We start from the raw sequence: 18,718 nt of genomic DNA on the forward strand, positions 1-18,718 counted from the left end.
TCATAAAGCTGCCCCCACCCCCCCCTGCACAGGCACACCATTTTTGGGGCAGGTGGATTAAGCCCCCCCCCCCCCCCCAGTACTGCTGGAATATCTGACAGGTGGAAAAAAAAGGAAAGGAGTAGGTGCCCTCAGCCGGCCGCATCATATCACTTTTGTAGCCCTGGGGCTGCAGAATTTGTGGGCCTTAAGAATATAGGAACTTTGGTGGAACCTTTGCAGCCAAAGGGTAATATAGTTGTTGGTTAGTTACGGGGAAAGGCTAATCAAGCAGACAGGACAAATGGGTTTCATTGTGATACACTAGATATGATTCAATAGGAAGTAAGCATTGTGGATAGGTAGGTGGATTTGATCTATGAAAAGAGATTGAGTTTGCTGGGCTTCATGGCGCTATTCCTGCTCCTACAAATCGTTATGCTTTTACTTTGTATTGTTGAAACTGAAGTACATTTTAATTTATTTAAAAAAAGAACACCTACCAGAATTGAGGATTTTAGTTGAACAGCTGCATTAGTTCCAAAATGTGGCTCCTGGATCTGGCTTGTATGGCCAGGTGAGAAATCTGATGAATGGCTTTTGTTATAGTTATTTATTGCGTAAGACTTACATACTGATAAAAAATAGCGAAGTTTTTCTCCTCCCTTTTTATGGAAATGAGTGATGTCTGAAAGTAATGTTGAAGATTGCAGGAGGTGTTTTATTAGCAGTCAATAATATTGCTGTGATATTTATGGGTGACAAAAAGGAGGGGTGAGAGACTACTAATTATTTTCTTGGGCCTAACGGGCATTTTTCCTGAATAGACTGTTAATTTGATCATTGTCATGCAGTTCACAGATTTATAGGAGCTTGTTTTTATGTGACATAAGGTTAAATACAGCTATATTCAGAATGCGACTTTATTAATAGCATTCAGCCAGTAAAACTCAAAAGTGCTAAGTGTGTGGGTGCCATGATGATACAATAGCGTAATTTATTTGTAAGTTTTTAGGAATTATTTTATAAGCCTTTTTTGTCTGTATTTTTTCTGTTATGATTTAAGACTGTATTTCAGAAAATCTGTTATTTGCTCAAATTGTTACCCTTTCATACGAAACTGCTTTTCATCTCCCATGTGGGCTGTCTCATCCCTGAGTCATCATTCAGCTGTGTGGGTGGACAGCCAAATGAGGCAGAAACTTTTCAGTGACTTCTGATGCATGTGATCGTGAAGTCAATTCTTTCTTGTGTGACTTTGTAACTCGACTGTCCCCACCTTCGTTCTCCCCCTTCCTACCCATGTCACCAGTTCTGTCCCTTTTGAGCACCTCTCAACAAGCTGCATCCTTCTTTAAGCAGAAATACAGAATAGTGTAGGCTATTGATCTCTCCACCATTGCTGTCAGACCTGCTCTACGATCTGTTGTCAGGAAGTGTGATTCAAGTGGAATATAGTGGGTAATGTCAACTTTTTCTCTTTCCATGATAGAAGTGGCCTGTTAACATGAGTGTCTCCTTTCCATGACCCAGTAAAGAACAGAACAAATTTAGCTCCGTGGAGAGACCTCTTCCTCCCTGATCATACTTACCTCCTCACTTTCATTTTATTGATTTTTTTCCACTTTGTTTTGTTCGCACCTCCTCTCTCTCTTTCTCTTCAACTGTGTCCTTTTCCACCTTCTGGCTATTTTTACATTGGTTCCCAGATGCATCTTTCTCTGTCTCCCCGCTCTATCACTGTTATCTCCTGGGTGTATCCATCTATTATCTTCTGTTTCTTTCCCTGTGAACTCTTTTGACTCAAAATTAAGTATTTTATATAAGGAGAATGTAATATGCATTTAATAAAATCACAATTGGCAATTAGCATGAAATTAAACAACTTCGAATGAAATAAACAGGATCTTGCTTCCACATTGCTACACTTTGTTGATCTGGGCTCTGAATTTGAACAGAAAGGACATGATAAATTACCTTTTAAAATCCATAAATATTTTGAAGTCTTTTGGAACAAACTGCTATTGGTTCAAATTGATGGTACAGCAAAGAATTTAATTGTTGCAAATCAAATCTGGAACACTCAGGCAGCATTAGTGGAGAGAGGAAGGTAGGTTTAATGTTGATGACCTTGGACGTGGGATGTAGGCGTTGCTGGCATTTATTGCCCTAAAGTAATTACCCTTGAACCGCTGAAGTCCGTGTGGTGAAGGTACTCCCACAGTGCTGACTTTGTTGTAGCGATCATGGTACAACTGAGTGGCTTGCTAGGCCATTTCAGAGGCCAGTTAAGAGTCAACCACATTGCTGTGGTCTGGAGTCACATAGGGCATTAGTGAATCTATTGGGTTTATCTGACAATCCGGTAGTTTCATGGTCACCATTACTGATACTAACATTTTAATTCCAGATGTATTAAATTAACTGAATTTAAATACCCCAGCTGCCATGATGGGATTTGAACTCAAGTCTCTGGATTATTAGTCCAGGCCTCTAAATTACTAGTCCAATAACATAACCACTATACTACTGTACCCCTCAGACAAAATTTTTCCAAAGATTGTTACTTCTTTCCAAAGATTGTTACATCTTTCTAAAAATGCTGCCTGACCTGTTACGTGTTCCCAGCATATTATATTTTTATTTAAAATTTCCAACATTTGCGGAAATTTGCTTTTTGTTTGCTGGATGACATGTTATGCAAGTAAATAACAAAAAGATGTTCTTAGCCTCCAGTGGCATGAATGCCACCTTTTTTAAATGACAGCACTGCCTCCACTGGGACATATAGTTATGTGCCCCTTCATAGCTGTCAGTAAAGGTAAACTTTCATATCCTATTCCTGGCCTGGATCCAAGCACAGGTTTCCAGAGGTGACGGGCAATGACCACAAACAATATCATTACCAATTTTCCACATTCTGTTGAAAAAATAACAGATTTTCATTGAAGTAAGTGAATTTTTCCTTCCTCCTTTCAAACCCAAAATATATAATCTGGTGTTAGGTTGATAATCTGAGAAATGAAAAGCAATATGATCTCTGAATACTTCCCAATGAGTGGCTGCTAAGAATGGTACATAGTTATTTAACACTTAGCACTGTTCCACAAGATTGTTTCCTTTGAAGTATCCTATTTTAAGTATAATAATGTGCACACTTCGGCATGGTATATTAGGAACAAAAAATTAGTTTAAAATCAGAAAATAAAGCCAGATAGTATCAGATTTCTGTAAAATCAGACTTAATCTATTGAAGTTCAGGGAACTCTGTAAAACCCTCTCAATAAGTGACATTTTTAAAAAGCCATGAGTTTCTTAATATGGAATTACATCCTAGGATAATATGCTTTTGCACTGGTTTGATAGGCTAAACATGATGTCTGAATGATAGAATATCTATCTCTCTTGATTCTTAGTGATCACCACTGGATGCAATATTCAATGTGTGTATAGAGCACTATACAGTTTAACCGCTTCCTCCTCTGAGTTATATTCTACTATTTTGACTGTGTAGTTCAACATCCTGTTGGCTTTCTTTATTACTATTCTTCGTTGGTTGAACATGTTTAGTGTCAAGCTCACTGAGAATCCTAGTCGTTTTCGGTTTCATCCTTATCTATTTCAAATTTCATTCATGATGTAACCCATCATGATGTAACTATACAGTTTAACCGCTTCCTCCTCTGAGTTATATTCTACTATTTTGACTGTGTAGTTCAACATCCTGTTGGCTTTCTTTATTACTGTTCTTCGTTGGTTGAACATGTTTAGTTGTTTATTTTTCCTGCCTATGTGTAGCACTTCACACTTGATTGCTTTAAATTTCATTGGCCATTGTTCTGTCTATTAACTTTGTCCATCTCATTCTGTAATTGTGCATCCCCTACTTCTTTCACTCCAGCATTGGCAGTCGTGCCTTTAACTTTCTAGGCCCGAAGCTCTGGAATTCCCTCGCCAAACCTCTTTGCCTCTTCACCTCTCTCTCCTCCTTTAAGACACTGCTTAAAACCTACCTCTACCTGTCCTAATGTTTCCTTCTTTGGCTCAGCGTCAATTTGTGTCTAATCACACTCCTGTGAGGCACCCTCGGATGCTTTACGATGTTGAAGGCATTATATAAATGCAAGTTGTTGTAAATGAAAGGAGTTGCTCTGGAATGTATCTATACTTAAGTATTCGGAGATGATCTAAGTGTGACTAGCTACTGACTGAATCAAAGCTACTTAATAATGCATCTCAAATTTCATTTTTGAAGGACTTTATACTAACAATGTTCATCTTAATCTTTTGTTCTTCTTTCATGAGCCAGTCCCATTATCAATAACCCTGCTTAATATTTCAGTAGAATGAGGTTTCACTTTAATGTCTTTTAACATCTCTATTTTTCTGTCTTTCTGAATTTTGATGACATCATCAGGGGAAACTGGTCTTGAGTAATTAATGGGCCAGTTCTGTAAGTGAGTTGCAATAATATCAGCAATGTAACAGTCATAGCCACAGGGGTTCTCCCAAATGTCTATTTATGCCTTGTCTTCGGGTTTCTGTCGGTCTTCTGCCAAGGATACGACGGACAATTGGGAAACTCTCCTTGGAAATTTATCCCGAAACTCAAGGAACTGGTGGGAGCTATTTCAGTTCTCGACACTGTATCCCAGATTTTCAGATCAATATCATTTTAGCACGAACAGTAACCCACTTAAAATAAAGGCATTACAGTCAATGTTAAATTAGCACCGATCATACAATCTGGGCTCACGCCTTCCAACCAGTTCCTCAATGATGTTACTAGCCCTGTTGAATGATACTATCAAAATGCCAAAATAAATAAAGGATGTTAAAAGTAATGTGAATTTTTTGTAACTGAAGTTTTAAAGGGCATAATCATACTTACTGCTTAAAGGATCAGTCTCTGTCTTTGTGTAAAAAGGTTTCTCATGATCCCTGTGCTAAATCTCTTACATTTAATCTCCTTCTAGACCTGTCAACCACTGAAAACAGTCTGTTTGGCCACAATTTTTCATACGGGTCGGTAGTGAGGCGGGCGACTTCGGGTGCTGGAACCTAGCTCCTGGTTGCGGCCCGCTCTGTCCAAATTATTTTATGTGGCTGAGGCTTCTTAAACCCACCCTGCGAGATTCCTGGCCAATTAACAGGAAGCAGGTCTGATGATGTCATTTGATGACGTGGCATCGGCCGGTTTCCTTACAGGGATTATGCCCACATTCATTTTGACAGTTGTTCTGTCAGTGTTCTGCAGCATTGAGGTGCTGCAAATATAAGAACATAAGAAATAGGAGCTGGAGTAGGCCACACAGCCCCTTGAACCTGCTCCACCAATCAATAAAATCATGGCTGATCATTGACCTCAACTCTACTTTCCCACCCGATCTCCATATCCCTTGATTTCCCCTAGACTCCAAAAATCTATCTATTGTGTATGGAGAAAGAATCAGACTGAATGAACACTGTGAGCTCAAAGTAAAGTATGACCGTAGTCTTTTATTGCAGGTCTCCAGAGTGCCTCTCCAACCTGTGAAGCCTTCTTAAATACCTATGCTCCCAAGGGATTATGGGATCCCTTGGGACTCCAGGGGATGAGCCCTCTGGTGGCTGTACAGAGTAAATACAAGTCCAAATATATAACAACTCTCCCCCCAAAAGTCAATAGTGTAACTATTTACAATGTGAGTCGATCTGGGGCCCTTCTTGCTCTGGTTGATCGTCTCAGTGTGAAAGCTGGTGTTGTTGAATCATTTGTTGGGCCCTCACTGGGCTGCTGTGCAGCTGGTCTTGCTGGGCTGCCTGGTGTGTTGGGCCCTGCAGGTCTGCTGTGGATGATAAGTTCTACTTCTTGGTCTTCCGTGGTGCCAGTTGCCACTGGTGTGTATGTTGCGGGATTAAAAAAGGTAGGGTCCAAGGTGGGTTGCTCAGGATAGTCCGTGAATCTGAGTTTGACTTGGTCCAAATGTTTCCGGTGAATGAGTCCATTTGAAAGTTTGACCTGAAACACCCTACTCCCCTCTTTGGCCACAATAGCGCCGGGAAGCCACTTGGGACCTTGTCCATAATTTAATACAAATACAGGATCATTGATTTCAATCTCGCATGACACATTTGCGCTATCATGTATGCACTATGTTGAAGCCGCCTGCTCTCTATCTATTCATGTAGATCAGGGTGAACTAATGAGACCCTTGTCTCAAGTGTTCTTTTCATAAGCAGTTCAGCAGATGGGATCGCAGTGAGTGAGTGGGGTCTCGTGTGGTAGCTAAGCAGGACCCGGGATAGGCAAGTCTGCAGTGAGCCTTCAGTTACCCTCTTCAAGCCTTGCTTGATGGTTTGCACTGCTCTCTCTGCCTGACCATTGGACGCTGGTTTAAACGGGGTAGATGTGACATGTTTGATCCCGTTATGGGTCATGAATTCTTTGAACTCAGCACTGGTAAAACATGGCCCGTTGTCGCTCACCAGGACATCAGGTAAGCCGTGAGTGGCAAACATGGCCCGCAGGCTTTCAGTAGTGGCAGCGGACGTGCTAGCCAACATTATCTCACGTTCAATCCACTTTGAGTACGGGTCTACAACCACAAAGAACATTTTACCCAAGAACGGGCCTGCATAGTCGACATGGACCCAAGATCACGGTTTGGAGGGCCAAGACCATAAACTTAGCGGCGCCTCCCTGGTTACATTGCTTAACTGCGAGCATGTATTACATTTGTGAATGCAGGACTCTAAGTCCATATTGATACCGGGCCACCACACGTGGGATCTGGCTATGGCTTTCATCATTACGATGCCTGGGTGGATACTGTGGAGGTCATTGATGAAGGTATCTCTACCCTTCTTGGGGACCACTACTCAATTGCCCCACAGAAGGCAGTCTGCCTGTATAGACATTTCATCTTTGCGCCGCTGGAACGGCTTTATCTCTTCCTGCATTTCCACTGGGACACTGGACCTGTCATGTATGTAATCTTCATGTAACTGCAACCTTCATGTAACAACACTGTATACTGTATACACCTAAGAAATGCACACCTTGACCACAGGGGGTGAACTTATGGGAGACACTCCTCACCTGGTCATCCAGGTATATAAAGGGATGTCCCACGCAGGGTCATCACTTCTTGGTTCTGTGAATAAAGGTTCGGGTAACAGAGTGACCTTGTCTGCAGAATGTGCCTCATGTGAATTTATAGTAGTGTGTAAGGACATTACATTTGGCGACAAGAAACGGGAATCAACACTCACGAGAATGGCCACCGGTAGCATAGAGGAACGGTACTATGTTGGTGAGGACTGGGACAATTTCGTTGAGAAGCTCCAGCAGAGCTTTGTCACGAAGGACTGGCTGGGAGATGCAGTGGCCGACAAGCGAAGGGCGCATCTACTGACCAGCTGTGGACCTAAGACGTACGTGCTGATGAAAGACCTGCTCGCACCCGAGAAGCCGGCGGACAAAACCTTTGAAGAGGTCAACAAACTGATCGGTGAGCACCTCCGTCCGACGAGCAGTATACACATGGCCCGACACCAATTCTATACACACCGACGTTGGGAAGGACAGAGCATACCGGACTTCATTGCGGACCTTCAGCGCTTGGCCAGCCTCTGTACGTTCACAGACGCCTGCAGGGGGAGATGTTAAGGGATTTCTTTATTGAAGGCATTGGTCATGCCGGGATTTTCAGAAAGCTAATTGAGACCAAGGACTTGACCTTGGAAGCGGCGGCGTTGATGGCTCAAACCTTCATGACAGGGGAGGAGGAAACCAAGATAATATACGCGCGCAACTCTGCTTCCAACGTGGCAATGGATTAGGAAGTTAACATTGTAAACGTGACTCAGAACCCCGCAGGCAGGCAAGGGCAATTCGACACCACCCAGACTCTAGAGTGGGTCCTCAACAAAGACAATGGCAGGTTGAATGGACATTTACGCCATCACAGTGGACAATGCGTCTCATGATGGGGCCATTGACACCCACTAACAGAGTGCTCAAGAGTAATCAAAGAGACAATCAGAGAGGAATGCCTGGTAACAGCTCTTTTGTTCACAATAATCTCAGCTCATGCTGGAGGTGCGGGGGCAGACATGCTGCAAAAACCTGTAGGTTTCAACAATTCATCTGTAGAAATTGTAACTTCAGTGGACATTTAGCCAGAATGTGCATGAAGCCTGCAGTGAGGCTAATTTATGAGGCAGATGAACCAGAAGAGGGGTCTGCAAGGCAGGTTGATGCATGGGACAAAGCAATGGACGCTGAAGTTCAGCGGGTTCATGTGGCAAACATTCACAGCTCATATACCAAAACGCCACCGATGATGATGAAAGTCCTATTAAACGGCATCCCAGTACGCATGGAGCTGGACACAGGGGCCAGCCAGTCACTTATGATTGTCCAACAATTCGAGAAACTATGGCCACTCAGAGCTAGCAGACCCAAACTGGAACGCATTGACACGCAATTAAGGATGTACACCAAAGAGATCATCCCAGTGCTAGGCAGTGCAATGTTGGTGGTCACACATAATGGATCAGAGAACCAGCTGCCACTCTGGGAAATGGTCCCGCGCTCTTGGGGAGGAGCTGGCTAGCCGAGATGAACTGGAAATGGGGGGATGTGCACACCATTTCATCTGTGGAGCGAAGTTCATGCTCACAGGTCCTACAGAAATTTGATTCACTATTTCAACTCGGTGTGGGGACTTTCAAAGGTATAAAAGTAGTGATACGTATCACCCCGGATGCCAGACCTGTGCCTTATGTAATGCAGGAGAAAATTGAGAGTGAGTTGGACAGGTTACTAAGAGGGCACAATTTCGCCCGTTGAATTCAGCGACTGGGCAAGCCCCATTGTCCCTGTCCTAATAACGGATGGCTCAGTCAGGATCTGTGGCGACTACAAGGCCACTATCAACCAAGTGTCACTACAAGACCAATACCCGCTTCCGAAAGTGGAGGATCTTTTTGCCACGCTGGCAGGCAGCAAGCTGTTCACCAAATTGGACCTCACTTCAGCCTACATGACCCAGGAACTGGCCGAAGAATCCAAGCTACTGATCACCATCACTACGCACAAGGGACTGTTTGTCTAAACAGGTGTCCGTTTGGCATTCGATCAGCGGCCACTATCTTTCAAAGAAACATGGAAAGCATGCGCAAATCCATCCCTGGAATAATCGTATTTCAGGACGACATCCTTATCACGGGTCGAGACACTGAGCAACACCTCCACAACCTGGGGGACGTGCTACGCCAACTGGACCGGGTAGGCCTGCGACTAAAGAATTCCAAGTGTGTGTTTTTGGCCCCAGAGGTCGGGTTTTTGGGCAGGAGGGTTGCCGCAGACTGGATCCGGCCTACCAAATCCAAAACGGAGGTGATTCGTCATGCGCCCAGGCCCGGCAACACATCGGAGTTGCGTTCATTTCTGGGACTCTTGAACTATTTCGGGAACTTTCTGCCGAACTTAAGCATATTGTTGGAGCCGCTACACGTGTTTCTGCGTAAGGGTTGCGATTGGTTTTGGGGGGACTGTCAGGAACGGGCTGTCAGTTGGACGCGGAACCTGCTTTGTTCTAATAAGCTGTTGACCCTGTACAACCCCTGTAAGAAATTGGTTTTGACATGTGATGCATCATTCCTGTTACTGTTAGTGTTTATCAGAAGAATCACTCAACACTCAGAGTCGGTTCCAACGCCAGTGCGGCCTTTATTTACGCCAGCGGGGAGGAAATCACAAGACTGAGTCCAGGCTTCTCTCCGCTGAACAAAGGGTTTCATGGATCTTTATATGTTTTACAACAGCTTACTACAGTTACATACAACAGTTTACTACAGTTACATTAGACCAATAGCGTTAGTCTCTAAACGTAAAGTGGCTCATGTGTTGCCAAGAGATGTGTTGCTAAGGGGTGTGTTGCTAGGGATGACTCATGTGTCTTGTAACATGGCCTGGGCCTCTCTTATCTTACTGTCCTTGGATGCTGGCATTGGGTAGCCTCCTTATCTCCATCCTGCTACAGAGCCGTATTGTTAGTAGAACATTTGGTCCTGAGGCCTAGCTGATTAGAGACACCTGCAGAGCTTGCTTGCTGGTCCTGTGTGTGGGAAACAACAAGTATCAGTCTCCAGGAATGCGGTCTATTTCAGCTAACATAAATCCCTTGAGGCTTCACTGGTAGCTATTTTATGGTACAAGTTACATATTTAATTCTAACCTTATCCTATAGGTGCCGTTGCCCTAGGGTGCCTAATACCTACAACAATTCCCTCCTTTCGGTAAGGGGACTAGTCCTAGTCCCCCTTTAACCGACCGCCCTACTTATGTTAGATTTTGTGCACGGCCCGGTACTCCCTGCCTCAACGTGCTGGCCAGTCACGCGGTTTCAGGAGTCCCGGTTGTTTAGATCAAATTAATTAAGGTCAAATCCTCCTTCTCCTTTATTAGATAGGCTTGTTTATTATTTGGGGATCGGTCATGGGTCCCTCTTCGTTGTGCATGGTGCCTGCATGCCTGGCAGGCCATTATGCCCCATGTTATTGCTAAGATTGTATCCCGACCAGTACATGTGAAATTATTCGAATCCAAGGATAGATGTTCACATTTATTCCCCAGTCCCAGACCTTTCTCCACCAACTCTGACTTTGTAAGTCTATATCGATATCTTCTTCCAGTACTTTGATTTTAGTTTGCAGTTGGTGGTAGAGCTTTACGGATTGACCCACCCTGAGCCTTAACTCTTGGAATACTTCGGTTAGATGTGGGATAGGGACCTGATCTGGCTCGTCATAATCCTGCAAATGATCATGCAGCTGATCGGTTACATCAATAACTTCGGACTTCCGGCGCCTGACCTGGGTGATATGCGCTTGCCCGATCGTGACAGGTTGTAGTGGCGTAAAGCAAACGTTTGGCTGTGGTATCGGGCACTGCAGGTCATTATACTGGTATGAATGCTCTGTGGTAGAGACGCAGTATCTTCCCTTCCCTCCGTAGCCTGCCCTCGCGAAGTGTCTGTGTGCGGGCACTATTTCTAGTACGCACCAGTCGGTTCGGTTAAACCCGCACTCATCTAGCTCACCTCGGCCTACCGGGTGAGGGCATACTGTGATTCCTCCCCTTGCTTGCATTCTGTTTGGGAAATCCCAGTAAGTATGTCGTTTCGGCGAACGGCGGAGGTGGTGGTCAGATAGTAATGGATTTTCCCTTATTACTCCGATATTCTCTAGTTGGTACAGGGGGAACGGTCCTGAGTCCGGCGTGGCTATAGGGATCATCAGGACTATCCCTATCCCAGTATTCCTTCCCATCTGGCAGTCTGGAATTGCTGGGTATACTCGGGTCAGTCCCTTCAAAGTACAGTTATCCAGAGTCCCCCTCTGGTTTGCCAACTGAGCCAACTGTGAACTGTCTATCCAATCGGGTACTTCCCCGCATTGGATCTGGTCGAGATTGTGGCGGATCTGTCCCACCATCCACAGACCATAAGCGTGACAGAGTTGCCCCTGTCTTTGCTTTCCTGTATCTTCTTTTTCTCTATCAATGAGGTGATTAATGGTATTGGCGTGAGCTTCCAGGACTGAGATGCCATCCAACTGGATTTCGGCACCCTCCTTTCCTAGGTTGGCTTAGTCTTCCTGGTTTTTCTCCACCCTCTCTAATAACCCCTTCATTACTCCTCTAAGCTATTCCACCCTCTCATTTAACCCTTGTATATCTATCGAGTTTACTAAGGAGGTCCCTGTATTGAAAACGGTAGCAATATCATTAACTATTTCCCTCTTTATCCTGGGGGCTGACTCCTGTCCTCGGAATCTACTGGCACCCATTGCATCGGCAGCCTGCTGCATTACAACTTTACTTAATACATTGTACATCTTCCTTGACTGTTCTGTACAGTATTCCGGCATCTGGATGCCTGAAATATTGATCAGGACAGGCACAATTTCATGTTTAACATTATCATACAATAATTCCCCTTCGTTGTACATTACAATCCCATTTTCTGGTCCCTTAGTAGTTATGGGACAAGGCAGTTCCTCGGGCAATGTAGTGGTTCTTATGGGGCACGGTGTCGGAGGGGGTGAGAAGCATACATACACTGATATTGCAGCCGCCCCCGCCTCCTCGTAGTACCCACACAGCCCCACTCCCTTTTTGCGGATGACTGATTGCTGGGATTGTCCCGGAGCGTGCAAATTATGCCGAAAGTACATTCATCAGGCCCTTTGACATCCCTCCGTTTAATGCAGCTGCTCCTTATACCCGTGGAGCACTGTACACATACTCTTATTCTTATTAGGATTCTTATTAGGATTCACTTGTAACCATGCATTAAAATAAATCCTGTCCTTGCTCCAGTCCTTGGCTGCTGGGATGCACATTCCATCCGTTAAATTAAACAAGACTCCATAGTTCATGTAGTTGTTTATTTCCTGAGCGCGCTGCAATCCATTGGTATCATCCAGTGTTTGCGTGGGTCTTGAGGTTCCCAGTATCATGAGTCCCCAGAGTCGAAGTCACCACTGCGGTCCCATCTTGGTGAGTGTTTTATCTGAAAATTTTAAACAGATAGCCTGGTCGTCACCAAGTGTTAGGTTCTGGTCTACTTGTGTCGCTGTCATTCTGTGGCATCGAAGGTAAGGATTAGGTTAACCATATTCTTTATAGTCGTACCATCTCTATCACTTCATGTCCCTGTCTGGGCTGCCGTCGGTTTTGCGTTTGAGCCTGCTGTGCTCGAGCCTGCACGATGACCCATCTAAATATTATCCAAACTCCAATCAACACCAATGCCACCATTATTCCTCCAAACATCGCTGTCTGCTTTACCGTTAGGTTGGGTTTGTGGACTACACCTACCCACCGTGGGGTACATTGGCTCTATTGCCATAGGTGATGGTGCTATGGCTGCGCACTGCACTATCCGTAAAGTCCCGTTTTATTTTAAAACATCTCTTCCAGCCTGTTTATCTTAGCTTTTAACTCTTCAATTTGTTTTGTTTGAGTATCTATTTCTTTATTGTATCAGGCAAGTATTATTACATTTTTGTTTCCTCTGTTAGGTGAGTCTTTTTTTTTCTATAAAACGGCTGTCAGTGGAAAGGGTTAACTCCTTTCCAGGTTTGTAAGAAGACCTGATGTCATTACGTGACTTCACGTAATCATCTGAAAAAAAAAGTCTTTGTGCCTTCAAAACTTGCTTAGAAATTAGGAATCCGTTAAACAGCATAAATCATTAGAGTAAACTCCAATGTTTTCTTAACTTCTAATTCAAGTACTTGCCAAATAATTTTTTTTTAATATTGATTTAAAACGAGACCACACATACAATAGCAATTTTGTTTACTGAAATTCAATTTTTTTTTTTAAATTTCTCTCTCAGTACAAAATCTAAACTTCTGTGCCAGTTCCATTTTCTATAAGAATTTAAGAATTCAGTAAGATTCTCTAATTTCCAGTTTTTTTTTTCTGTGCTGAGTTCGCATAGCTTAGATCTCCAAAACCCTCCTGCTTGTTTAGACTGTTCGGGACTTTTCTTGATAAACACTGTCCATTTTGGAAATCTTTTCAAACTGCATTGAAACTTTCTCATAATTTAAAATCATTTGTTTACTTTCAAAATGGCGTCTTTATCTTTTTCTTTTTCTCCATAACTGGAATGGAGTCCAGCTTTGAGGGTGTGAGGGCTGCTTTTCGTTATCTCAAAATGCTCCAGTTTCAAAGTCGTTACTAAAGCTTGCTGTTTTTAACATTTTCCAAAAGTCCCTTTTACACCTTCGCAGATAGCTCGCCACTCGCCCAGAAGTTTGACCTGATCAGATTTAATTTAATAATTTTTTTTTTTTAATCCACCTCAGTATTTTCTGTGCCTTCTCTGAATATCTCAAAATCCCAATTCAAACTTTGTAATTTCAATCTTTATTTAAAACCTTTTTTTTTGTTTTGAGCTAGAAGCTTTTTTAAAAGGCATTCTTTATCTCATTCCGAGACTAAATTTATGTCTTTCAATCCAATGTAATCAATCATTGCACGTTTTCTTTCGACAAGTAAATTCTTTTTTTTTAACCACCGGGACCATGTATTTATTATGTTTTACTCAACAAACCTATCCTTTGTACATTTCCTAGCTCCGTAACTTATCATCCGAATAAATCCACACCTGCGTTTCTAACTTAAAATGTCTTAAAACTTCCCACATACAGGACAACACTACAAAGGGTTAAAAAAGACTTTCACTCTGTTTCTAAAATAAACAGACACTTGCATTCCTCTTCCAACCAGGCTTTCGGAACATGAAAACATAAAAAAATTCATTACGCAGTCAAAAATCACACAGGCACTTCTCACTCAACGACCAGACATTTACAACAGTCTCTCTTCTTTCCTATTAATTGTTTTGGCCGGCTCTATTTTTGGATCCATGACCTTTCAGGGAATTCGTAGTTTTATCTAAATAATTCCTCACATAACTTTTGTAGTGGACTACCGGTATTGGTTTTTCTGTTCCTTCACCCACCATTCCCATTGGGCTGCTGGCAGGTCCCACCCTGCTCTAATCATTTTCTCGATTAGTTTCTTTTGTTTTTCCGCCATGTGGCGGGTAAGGGACCCTTCTGATCCCCACTCGAGTTTACTTGCTTTATCTGGCCATTCCTGGGTAGGACTAGATCCGTTAGGTATCTACTCTCAGAGGTCCGCTTTCTACCTAGCGTAACTTGTAGTAAACCTTCTCCTAGCTACTGTCAGGTCACAAGTTCTGCTGTTACACAGACTTATACAATTCTTAAAACGCATTTAAGCAATTCCTGCAGTGCTCTACGTATCCTTAACGACTACCTACCACCGCTCTGCCCGTTGGTCCGACCCTGTTCACAGGTTTGGATTCCGTTAGCCGCTGTACACCGCTTGGTTCTACCCTGGGGTATATTTCAAATTACACTGCTGGGTCTGGAAGATGCCTTTCAGTATCACGATCCCACAGTCCAAGTGTGTTCCCGGCACCTACTTAATTCCTGGCCGTCACGTGGGACTAAAGTCCTCTTAATTCAGGCTCAGGCTAGGTGTTTGAGATATTGGACCGTCTCCTCGTGTCGATCAACCAGCATCCACCTTCCGCACCCTTTATAATTAAAAATCGTTTTGTATACTCACCCGGGTTTTTCCAAGGGCGCCCAGCGACCCCGAAATCCTGTTCATGACGTCACTGTTAGTGTTAGTGTTTATCAGAAGAATCACTCAACACTCAGAGTCAGTTCCAACGCCAGTGCGGCCTTTATTTACGCCAGCGGGGAGGAAATCACAAGACTGAGTCCAGGTTTCTCTCCGCTGAACAAAGGGTTTCATGGATCTTTATATGTTTTACAACAGTTTACTACAGTTACATACAACAGTTTACTACAGTTACATTAGACCAATAGCGTTAGTCTCTAAACGTAAAGTGGCTCATGTGTTGCCAAGAGATGTGTTGCTAAGGGGTGTGTTGCTAGGGATGACTCATGTGTCCTGTAACATGGCCTGGGCCTCTCTTATCTTACTGTCCTTGGACACTGGCATTGGGTAGCCTCCTTATCTCCATCCTGCTACAGAGCCGTATTGTTACTGGAACATTTGGTCCTGAGGCCTAGCTGATTAGAGACACCTGCAGAGCTTGCTTGCTGGTCCTGTGTGTGGGGAAACAACAAGTATCAGTCTCCAGGAATGCGGTCTATTTCAGCTAATATAAATCCCTTGAGGCTTCACTGGTAGCCATCTTATGGTACAAGTTACATATTTAATTCTAACCTTATCCTACAAGTGCCGTTGCCCTAGGGTGCCTAATACCTACAACAATTCCTATGGGGTTGAGTGGGTGTCGCAGCAGAGTAATGATGAAGGCCAACTCCAACCTGCGGCCTATGCCTCCAGGTCGCTCTCCCAAGCAGAACGGGGATATGGGATGGTTGAAAAATAAGCACTCGTATGTGTCTACGGTGAAAAAGAAGAACCGGTACCTTTTTGGCAGAAGGTTCGAGTTAGAAACGGACCAGAAGCCGTTAACATCCCTGGCTTGTCCAGGTTTTGATCTACTGGGCAGTGACGGGTGATTGCTCACTCTCAAATGCTTCCGTAACCATGGCTAGATCTGCGGGCTGTGCCATTTCCACCCCCGTGGTGGGCAATGGCAGCCTACTGAGAGCATCGGCGCAGTTTTCTGTGCCTGGCCTGTGGCGGATGGCGAGGTTGTATGCGGACAACGTGAGTGCCCATCTCTGGATGCTGGCTGATGCGTTGGTATATATCCCTTTACTCTCAGAAAACAGGCATATAAGTGGCTTATGATCAGTTTCCAATTCGAATTTTAGCCCAAACAAGTATTGATGCATTTTCTTTACCCCATAGACTCACGCTAACGCTTCTTTTTCAATCATGCTGTCGGCTCTCTCAGCCTTAGACAGATTCCTGGATGCATAAGCAACCGGTTGCAGTTTACCAAAATCATTAGCTTGTTGCAATACACACCCGACGCCATATGACGATGCATTACATGCTCGTACCAAACGCTTACATGGATCATACAACACAAGCAATTTGTTTGAGCATAACAATTTTCTCGCTTTTACAAAGGCATTTTCTTGGCTTTTGCCCCAAACCCATTTGTCCCCTTTTCGTAGTAAGACATGTAGTCATTCTAACAGTGTGCTGAGACCCAGTAAGAAGTTACCAAACTAGTTCAAGAGTCCCAGAAACGACCACAGCTTCGTCACGTTCTGTGACCTTGGTATGTTCGCGATTGCCTCCGTCTTCGCGTTGGTGGGTCTCATGCCGTCCGCTGCAATCCTCCTTCCCAAGAACTCCACTTCAGGCACCAGGAAAACGCGTTTTGAGCGTTTTAACCTGAGCCCCACGCGGTTGAGTCGACTAAGAACCTCCTCCAGGTTCTGCAGATGCTCGACTGTGTTCCGACCTGTGACCAAGATGTCGTCCTGGAAGTCCACAGTGTGCGTGACCAACTTCAGTAAACTTTCCATGTTTCTCTGGAATATCGCCGCCGCTGATCGGATTCCAAACGGACATCTGTTATAAATAAAAAGACCTTTGTGCGTGTTGATGCAGGTGAGGGCCTTCAATGATTCCTCCAGTTCCTGTGTCATGTAGGCTGAAGTCAGATCTAGCTTTGTGAACGTCTTTCCTCCCGCCAGCGTTGCAAAGCAGTTGACGGCCTTTGGCAGTGGGTATTGGTCCTGCAGGGAGAAACAATTGATAGTTACTTTGTAATCGGCAGAGATTCTGATGCCGTCTCCCTTGAGGACTGGGACAATAGGACTGGCCCACTCGCTGAACTCGATCGATGAAATGATGCTCTCTCTTTGCAGCCGGTCTAGCTCGATCTCTACCCTTTCTCTCATCATGCACGGTAATGCTCTCGCCTTGTGATGGATGAGTCGTGCCCCCGGAATTAGGTGGATCTGCACTTTTGCTCCTTGGAATTTCCCGATGCCTGGTTCGAACAGCAAAGGAAATTTGTTTAGGACCTGGGCACACGAAGTGTCGTCAGCGGGAGATAGCGCTCGGACGTCGTCCCGGTACCAGCGTATCTTTCCCAGCCAGCTCCTGCCGAGCAGCGTGGTACCATAGCCCGGTACCACCCAAAGTGGTAGCTTGTGCACTGCTCCATCGTAGGAGACCTTTACGGTAGCACTGCCAATTACAGGAATCAGTTCTTTCGTGTAAGTTCTTAGTTTTGTGTGAACTGGAGTTAAGACTGGTCTTGAGGCCTTGTTGCACCACAACCTTTTGGAAGTCTTTTTGCCCATGATGGACTGGCTCACGCCGTGTCCAGCTCCATTGACACCGGGAGTCCATTTAGTTCAACATTTATCATTATCGGGGGACAATTTATGGTGAATGTGTGCACCCCATGTACCTCTGCCTCCTCTATCTGAGGTTCTAGTTCGTCGTGATCCTCCATGGATCTGTCCTCCTCTGCAACATGGTGGTTTGCAGGTTTAACAGGCTTTGCAGCTTGACTGCACATACGTTGGAGGTGTCCCATTGTTCCACAGCCCTTGCAAATGTACCCTTTGAATCGGCATGAATGGGAACGATGATTACCCCCGCAGCGCCAACAAGATGTTAATGGCCTTGCATTCATCACCCTTGAAGGTGGACTCTGAGTCATCTGCGGATGTGCAGCTGCAGGTATGTATGACCTGCCCTGTACGTTATGATTCGAAAACAACATCACTTTGTTCACAGTACTTGTAGCAGCACTTGTGCTGAGAGATTTGCTTCGTATTGTCACTGGTGGCAATGAACGCCTGGGCTATTGCTATGGCCTTACTCAAGGTTGGGGTCTCTACAGTCAAAAGTTTGCGAATTATGGTTTCATGGCCAATGCCAAGTATGAAAAAGTCTCTGAGCATGTGTTCCAACTGTCCAAATTCGCAATGTCCTGCAAGGCGTCTTAGCTCGGCAACATAACTCGCCACTTCCTGGCCTTCAGACCTTTTGTAGGTGTGGAACCGGTACCTCACCATCAGAACGCTTTCCTTCAGGTTCAAATGCTCTGACCAGTGTGCACAAATCGTCATACGATTTCTCCGTGGGTTTCGCTGGAGTGAGCAGATTCTTCATGAGGCCATACATTGGTGCCCCACAGACGGTGAGGAGGAGCGCCTTTCATTTGGCAGCGCTCTCTTCCCCATCTAGCTCGTTGGCCACGGAGTATTGGTCGAGCCGCTCCACAAA

This window comes from Pristiophorus japonicus, chromosome 7 (genome assembly GCF_044704955.1).
Source record: "Pristiophorus japonicus isolate sPriJap1 chromosome 7, sPriJap1.hap1, whole genome shotgun sequence".
NCBI lineage: Eukaryota > Metazoa > Chordata > Chondrichthyes > Pristiophoridae > Pristiophorus > Pristiophorus japonicus.